We start from the raw sequence: 9,474 nt of genomic DNA on the forward strand, positions 1-9,474 counted from the left end.
TTTAAAAGAATATAAAATTTAGTAGCTTGGTGTAGTAATTAGAAATAAAAGTTGATTTGGTGTAATTCCAAGAACTAATGCAATGATTCAGACATTTGAGAATGTGCCCTCTGCTACTGAAGAAATAAGTTACTGATTGAAAAAGGCATTACAGTGGATTGTGTACTGAGAAGAAGTGAAGTTTAGCCGTCTTGCTTAGCAGGACCTCTGAAAGAAGCTTACAAGGTAAACATAATAGAGACTTATAGGCGGCTAAATTATGAAGCAATGTCAGTAGGAATGATGAGACTGGTTGTGCAGAGGTGGAGGTGAAGTGATAGTTGATAAGGCTGAGAAGAGAGGATTGATTATGGAGTGGAATATATTTGTGACTAAGGATGGGATGATAAATTCAAAATGGACTGTTTAGTTGGTTTGAAACAGAAACAAATAAAATTGCAAACACAAAAAGAACTTTAGTTAGTTGGAAAGTGAGAAGTATAGTTGAAGTATAATGGCACAATCTAATTTATTTAAAAAAGATTTGTTTAAAAAAAGAAATGATGGGCAAATAAAGTAAAATAAGACACTAAAAAAAGCACAGGTATTGAGAATAAATATCATTTACTTATAGTTTGTGTAGAAAACAGTATGCTGAGAAGTTACGTGTGCTGTCATATCTAGGTGTATACATAATTCAGTTCAAATATGGTGTTATTAAATTTAGTTGTCATGATGTTCAATAACTTGACATCCAAAGGAGCATCATGATGAAATAACTATAAATTGATTGTTAAGTTGAGGAAGAATTAAAAATACAAATGGTTAAGATGGAAATCTGACGAAAATGAAGAGGACTGATATCCATTTTTAGGAGTGAAATTGCAGAAATAATGTATAATGTGCAAGTGACATTTTAGATGCAGTAAACATTAATGTTTTTAAATAGGAAGCATTTAATTACATTCCTTTCAAAGTTGCAACAAAAGGATACTGGAAGGAATTAGAAGAGAAAATAAATATTTGTAATGGAAATTAATATTATTAATGCAAGTTGAAGGAGGCCTTAAAGTTTTGGGTGCAACTGAAGTACAAAATAAGAAAAGGACGAAAGAAAGAAGATCTTTGTAGAGGGTCTTTGCTGTATACATTCATATTGGCTGAAATAATGACAAGTGTTTATGTCAAAGCTGTCATGTTAAAGATTTTTTGTAAGGTATACACTTAATATTCAATTAAATGATGAAATATAAATTCTAGGACCTTAACATTATATTCCACAAGGAAGTGGTGACTAAGAATAAAATGCCAGAAAGAAATCAAACATCCAAAGAGTATACAATACAATGAAGACCATAGAGGAATAAGCTGTCATTAATTATATTAACATCATTTGGTAGAAATCCACAAATAGGTACAACAGACAAGGTAAAGTAGATTTTGACAAAGAGCTCTATAGTCTATACTATTGAGCTACATATCAAAAAGTCCAAAAGTGATCTGTGGATGAAGCCAATGCCCAAAAAGAAAACAAAAGACATTCATTCAGTGTCTGTTGTACATAGTTCTTCATGCAGATGCTAGAGTATTAGTTGTCATGGCCATCTTGTACTCAGAAAATTCTTCCATGTGAGGGTCAAAGATAACTCTCGTAGCAGTTGAAAAGCTTGTCAATACAATTTCAGCTGACACATATGACAAGCAGATAAGCAACACAGGAAGTGAAGGCTAGGCAAAATGTCAAATTGATGATACACTCACTTCCATGAACAGTTTCAAGAGCAAAGAGGATAATAACTATTAGTGGATCCTTGTTGAGGTGATACTTGAACTCGTGAGCTGCAACCATGGCACTCTCTCCATACAAGTAGCACTTAATTTGCTCAAGCCTAGATATAGCATCTTAAAGTTAGACAAGAAACAATGCTTAAGCAATAAATGATATAAAAGTAAAAGAAGTCAGGTTACTGTGGATTTTGCACGGTTAGGATAAGCTGGTAAGTTAAGTCTGCAGCCTTCCAAACCAATTCTAAAGGATGAATTTGAATCAGCTTTCCATACACATCTATTGTAAAATATAAAGATCAATAATAAGATTAAGGTGTACGCGTGCAGGAAATGATGAAAAGATAATGTAAGGGGCTGATAAATTGCATAAATGAAAGGTTGAGGAAAAAAACTGATACTGCGAATAGAAGCAAAATGCATTGATAATAAAGGACAACCGAAGCATTGTCTCTCAAGTGTAAAGCTTCGCTTCAAGTATCCAATGTTAACAAACTTGAAGCAGTAATTTGGAAGTGCAGTACGACATTCCTCAATAGTGGTCCTGGAATGAAAACGAATTTGGTACTGATGGTGCACCTCATCTCCCCAATATGCAACATCAAAGTTAGTAATGAGATAACAGTTGCCCTCAGTTATCAAGTTGAGGAAACGTTCCACAAGGCGTTCTTGACTGATGACAGCGCGCATGCGATTCCCCTGAGATATGAAACAACATAAAAAAGGTTCCTGCAAGTGATGATACTGGAAAGAAAGCTCAAATGAATAGTGAACATAATGAAAAATGAAGAGACTTTAACATAAACCTTGTGGTCAATAAGGACAAAATCTAGGGAGCGAAGTCTCCTGAAGAAACCATGCCAGAAATGACCTGCGTATGGGTAGCTATGGACAAAGACACGAGCCACACGCACGCAAATTCTCCAGCCATCAATACCGGGACGTATGGCATCAAGAAATGAGTAACCAGGATTAGCCATTTAGCATTTAAAATGAAATGATGATATAACGATGAATGGATGTGATGAGCAGATATATTAGACGATATGAGAAATATATATAGAGAGGTGAGAGAAAGATAAAATGAATCCGACAAAAATTCGAGTGAAATTAATTGTCTGGGTCAGCTGAAGAGAAGGTTATAATGGGAAATGAAAATAAAACCGAGGCATATGAGACGGGAGAATGACAGTGAAGTGTAGAGAACAAAAATCATTATGCTGATCAATTAATCAGATGTTGACCTTGCTTTGGTTAACGTACAAGAGTTAGACGGCAATGACAAATGCTTTTCCAATGTTATTAATGTGATTAGAAAGAATGTCTACTAATGACAGTGGTGATCAGAAAATAGGCAAGAAGAAGCAGCGCGTAGCAATGAGTATCCCAAACAGTGGTGATATGGGAAAATTAATTTTACTGACAGATAGACAACTTCATTAAATGAAATAACTATTCATCTGAACAAAAATGAAGACAATTAAATTGAATCATTGAAATCGAGACTCCATAAATGTAAAATGAAAAATTAAAAACTCCATAAGTATTCAGCTAAACAAAAAGCAAGAAAAAAAAAATTTAAAATAAAACACCTTGGTGGCCTTTGACGAAAATGACAGGCATTAAACAGTCCTAAAAAGAATGGAATACAAAATTGCCAAATAATAAAATTGTTTGATTCGCTTTATCTTGTATATCAATCCAAACAAAAGAATTGATAGTTTAGAAATAGTTAGAAAAACATTAAAAAAAAAAGACATCTTGGTGGCCCTTGTCAATAATTATAACCGTCAGTGGGTATAACAAAAAATAAAAGATTTTAGTGACCCTTACCAATTAAAAATGTGATAATTATTTAATGTAAAAATTCTCTCAAAATGTGAAGAAAAAGTTTATCAGTAAGATGAACAAAAGGTCTACGTCAAAATTTGAAAAGACTATCTTGTTTAATTAAATATTTTGATAAAATATTTATTTTAAAAGCATATAAAAGTATACTAAATGCATTTGCCTAATATAATCATATAAAGACTTCTAGAAGTAAATGAGTATGACGCAAAATATTATACGTAAGGCATTTCATTAACTTCATATTGTATATTAAGGCACACAATTAAAGTGGTCATTAAAATTTAGATGAAAAATGAAATTAATGACACAGGAAAAATATGAAACTTGAAGACTGAAAATTAAGGTGAAAAAGGAGCAATTGAAGCGTTGCTTTGCAATGTTTGGGATAATTATATGCTGGACATGGGAGTAAATAAAAGACTAAAAAGCACAATATAGTAGAAGAAAGAGAAAAGTGAAACACTGCCACAACTTCTTCATATCAACACTAAATATTCCCACCATAAGAGAATCGGAATCGTCCACATAATATAAAAGAAACAGCATGGATAATTACAAAAGTGGAGCCAGAAAATAGAAGATGAGAAAATATTAGTTGACTATTGAAGTAGGACAACATAAGTCCTAAAGAAGATAACCAGTTCTTTTAATTCACATATCATGGGCCTAAAAACAAAAATAAACATAAAAAGAGGCCGATCATCATGGAGTTCATTTAGGAGAGTAAGCTTGGACAAGGGCAGCAATCTTCTGACCAGCTTCAACAGATTCAGGACTCCAAAAGACACGAGTAGCTGGAGAAAAGTTCCTTATGGCTTTAATCCCTGCATATTAAAGAGATTTCAAACATGCACTCAAGTTTTGTGACTTTGTCCATTAATGAAAAGGTTAATGGCACTACTGAAAATTGATCTTTAATAATAAAATTTGTCATCACGTTTGAGGGGAAAAAAAATGAAGCACTTGGTACTAATTAAGGAGGCATGTTTTCTTTATAATGAAAAAAAAATCATGAGGTATTAATTATATTTTTTTTCAATATTATCCTTATTTAAAATTATTAAGAGTGAATGTAATATAAATTTAAAATTTTTTCATTTAAATATAGGTGAAAGTGAGAGTTTATTTTTTCACACAAAATTAATAACTTAACTACCTCTCCTTAATTTTGGTGAGATAAAGGTGGGAACCTGAAAATTAAAAGAGGCTTGAAAAATTATTTGGTCCTTGTTCTTATAAGATATTCTATGCGGTAAGGAAGTTGACTAAAAGATTAGGTTTGTTCTTCAAAAATATTCCTTGGGAGTTCTAATTAATGGAATCATTTCGCAGGAAAACACAACACTTCATTTTTGAGGTCCTATGGAGGTTAGATTTCATGATCAGATGGATTTAGATGAGATGTCCTACGGCATCATCAAATCGCCTCCATTGCCCAGAAAGCTTTCAAATTTCATGAGGGAGCAGAAGAAAAAACTGTTGAGGCTAGACAGAATAAGAGATGTTGTCAGCCTCTGGTTGAGTTATCCTACGAGAACAGTGCATGATAGCAAACTTAAGACTTGGATTCATCGACTTTCAAATGCTCATGATTCAGTAGCAGAAAAATACAGTCTAATCCAGGAGGACCCGCTTCATTATTTGGAAGGACTTGTGCCGATAGAAATGATGATGGAGATTGAGACAGAAGCAGGAGGTAGTTCCATGTTTGATCATAATAAGATACCAGATGCCATTCTCAATTTAGCTGCTGATCTTGCTATAAATCAATTGGTTCAAATCCTACTTTCTGGGGAAGATCATGCTCTCAACATTCACCGTGTCATGTTTTGTACCAGAAATAATCCTGAACGAAGAGAAGTTTTCAGAAAAATGAAAGTAGCTCTAAAGGATATGGAGAAAATGCCTCGTTTTAATGAAGTCATCCATGGAATCTTGTGGATTGATGTGTCATTATATAAAAGCCAAGGACAAAAGTAGAGGTCCTTGTTGGACCACATATATGTCAACAGCTTCAGCTTCTAAAGTCCAGGGAGACTATTCTCCCAAGTATGATCTACGAAAAATATGTAGTGATTTTGTTGGATGGGGATGGTCAGAAGACTATAGATCTGCGAAAAGTGAGTTTGCCTGCAGACACATGTATGCCAGTCATGGTGTTGGTCACAACTGAATTTCAAAAGCAGGCAAATGATGAAAAACAAGTGCAATGGATCTGACAATCAGAACAAAGGATCATTTGTTGCCATGGAAAGTCTTTTGTCAAAATGTAGGCAAAAAGCTGGTTTTTTCATCCAGTGTCATCCAGAAAATTGCAATGCGTATAGTTCAAGAATGTGGTGGGATTTTTTGGCCACTGTCCTTGTGGCAAAGTCGTTGAAGAACGAGGAAGATGTCAAGCTTTGGAAACTTGCACTCCACAAGTTGCGTTTCCTTAACCCTGGTATATGCATTCAGGGGGTAAGCAAAGTTATGGTAACTACATTCATAAACTTCATCTGGAATGATATGAATCAAATGCTAAAGCATTGCCTAATGAGTTGCTTATTCATCCCAGATATCAAAACTGGGAAGTTCTCTGATGAATTAATGCATTGTTGGATTTCTCATCAGTTAACAGATGATCAAGAAGCTGTGCATAAGTTGAGAGAGCTTGTAGAACGCTTTATCTTACTAAACAATCAATTAAATGATAAGTATGTCAAGTTGCCAGAAGACATACATGCTATTTTGCATTCACTGAATACCATGACCCCTTGGTTCATGAAAAAATCTGGGTTGGGATTGACTGAGCCGCCAAATGATGAGCTCTGGCATAGTGTTGTACATATGGAACTTGCAAACAATAAACTGTCTGAGCTGCCTTTGTCACCAAACTGCCCTGAACTCAAAGTTTTATTGCTTCAGGGAAATGCTGATCTAACAAGAATTCCAAATATGTTTTTCTTTAAATGCCCTTACTTTGTATCTTGGACTTATCTTACACTAGCGTACGAGAACTACCAGATTCTCTGTTTGAGTTGGAGCAGCTCATTGCACTATATATGAAAGGTTGTAAATGCTTCATGAAATTATCGCCAAAGATTGGGAAATTGAAGAAACTTGAAAAGCTTGATCTTGATGGAACTCAAATCACCCATATGCCAAAAGAGATGCAAGAGTTGACGAATCTTCAAAGCTTGTTCATTTGCTTCTATGAATATCGTGGCAAGAAAAACAAGCGATATACACAGTCAACAATTATTCCATCCGAGGTAATCTCAAAACTTAAGGGGCTGAACCATTTAAGTATTGATGTAAACCCTGATGATGAGCAGTGGTATGAGAATGTACGAGACATTCTTCCAGAAATATTGGGATTAGGGCATTTGCTGACTCTTAGCTTATATATCCCACATCTAGAACTTTTGAAGTTCATACCTGACAGTGTCTTTGAGGTTGATTTTAGATTTATTGTTGGTAGGCATATGCAAAGGATCATATCAAGCACACCATCCACATGTGAGGCAAAATTTAAAGAGAGTGGTTGTAGCTTGAAGTTTGTGAATGGTGATGGCGTTCCTTATGAAATTAAAAGGCTAGTTGGGCACAGCAAGGCCTTATTTCTGGACAGACATAAGACAATCCAGAATCTATCGGAATTTAAAATGATGAATTTAGAACAGTTGCGTGTATTTATTTTGGCAGAATGCAGAGAAATGCAAACAGTTGTTGATGCAAGACAATCAAATAGTGGTGATGATACTTTCTCACACTTGCTATATTTACACGTGTCGCACATGAGGAGTTTAAGAAGCATATGGGAAGGGCCGACGCCACCTCGCAGCTTTTTTGGTATGCTGAAGTCTTTAGTATTGCAAAATTGCCCTGAGTTAAAAATTGTCTTCACCATGGACTTTTTGGGAAATCTTTCACTTTTGAAGGAGGTTATCGTCAAGGATTGTCCCAAAGTAACCTCCTTGATAAGTGATGGATCATTTAGATGTAAAGGACAGATTTTCCTCCCTAAACTGAGCAAGATAATGCTTCTCCATCTTCCTGAGTTGATCACCATTTCCAATGGATATCACTTAGGTCTAAACTTGGAAAAAATGGCAATTTATGATTGCCCAAAGCTCCAAAGCCTTTCTAAGAAGGAACTGTCAAGCCAAAATCTGAAGCTCATTAAAGGAGAAACCAAGTGGTGTGACGCACTGCAATGGAGCAAAGAAGAATGGGGAATATCATGCCGGCCATCCAAGTTTGATTGCATCTTTTCATTAATTGATAATCAGATTGACATAACTAGATGTTATGCCCCGTGCGTTGCACGGATAATTTATGTTATTTGTAACTTTAAATTGTATAATTGTTAAAGTCTAAAAGATCTCTGTCTCTTTGATTGGATAATGAATAGTAAATTAATTTCTTGATGTTATTGTATTTTTATAGTGGTGTTGATATGAAGAAAATATTATTGTTATATTGTCACTGTTTGTAGTATATTGCAAATGAAATTGGAAGTTTGCTCTTCATTGATTGTTAAGAATTGATGTTGATGGTCAAGGGGAGAGGTGATTTTTTGTTGGTTGAATTGTATTCATTTCAAGTTGTCAGTGTGCATTTTCCTTGAAGAACGTAGTGGATTGAATGTTTTTTGAAAAAAATTTTGCGATGTTAATGAGTTGTGTCTGTACTGTGAGAGAAATTAACAGTTGTAAAACTTGAGTTTGACTTCTTAACTGGTTGTCCTCAATGATGAACGTGAGTTCAATATTATGTAGGGCATTAAGTTTGATCACTTTGGGTCGATTAATACGCTTGAGCACAGCGCAAACATCTGTGTCGTAAGTAGAACGTATTACACTATATCTAATGGATAGCTAATATTATTTGGTAATATTAGGTGTGGGAACATTTAGTACCTTTGGCAATGGAGTCATTAACCCACGAGCCTATTAGATCAGCAATTTGTATGAAACGAAATGCACATTGTGGGAGGTTTAGTTGATGCTCCTTCACTGTTGTTTTTTGATGGAACATAATGTGATATTGTGAGTGTATGGCGTCGACATCACGCTAAATAGTCATGTATGTAGTAAATGGAAGGGATGAAAGTTGAAGGCCTGTTCGGTGAAGTGAAGTTAATGTGGAGTAGAAAGGAACTTTGTGACATTAATAAATGGTTCTTCTATCATGTGTGGGAAAAATAATATCTAATTAATAATTAAAAGAAGAGTCAATTAATTATAAGAAATGAAAATGAATATTTGTAGAATTAATTTGAAGAAGGGTCAATTTTTTGTTGTTAACAGTTGTATAAGTATGAAAGATGATTTATTGAAGTGGAAATAGCTGTGGGGTGTTCAAATGAATTAGATTTTTTAGACATGTTAAGCATGAAAAGATTTTTTAGACATGTTAATTGTATCTAAACAGTGACTCATCCCTATGAATGAAGCATGAAAATCTAGTCAGAATAGAAAAGCTAATTCATCAGTCCTATCAATTATGCTTTGCTTGTGCTGTTGAAGTAATGTCATAACCATTTAGAAGAAAGGTAATGTTTTGTTAAAGGAAAAGTTTTGCTGATTTTTAGAAGGGAAATTAAATGTTTTTTGAAAGATGAAATTGATTATCTTTTTTTATTATCTTCTTTGAAGAGTAAAAGATTGAGAAATTTCAAAACAAATGGAGAATGAATAAGGAAATTGAAGGCTCAATTGGAAAATATTACTTGATAAATAAAATTGAAGAGAATAGAAACTTGTTTTCTTGTCATGCTTGTTATTGTTTTTGAGAAGTGATGATATTCATTCGAATTGAGGAAGAAGCAACTGAAGTGTCACCTAATCTTCGATAGGGTAGGTAGATTATTTC

The sequence above is a fragment of the Prosopis cineraria genome, unplaced genomic scaffold (genome assembly GCF_029017545.1).
Source record: "Prosopis cineraria cultivar Desert tree isolate PC_DT_omini unplaced genomic scaffold, ASM2901754v1 PC11, whole genome shotgun sequence".
Lineage (NCBI taxonomy): Eukaryota > Viridiplantae > Streptophyta > Magnoliopsida > Fabales > Fabaceae > Prosopis > Prosopis cineraria.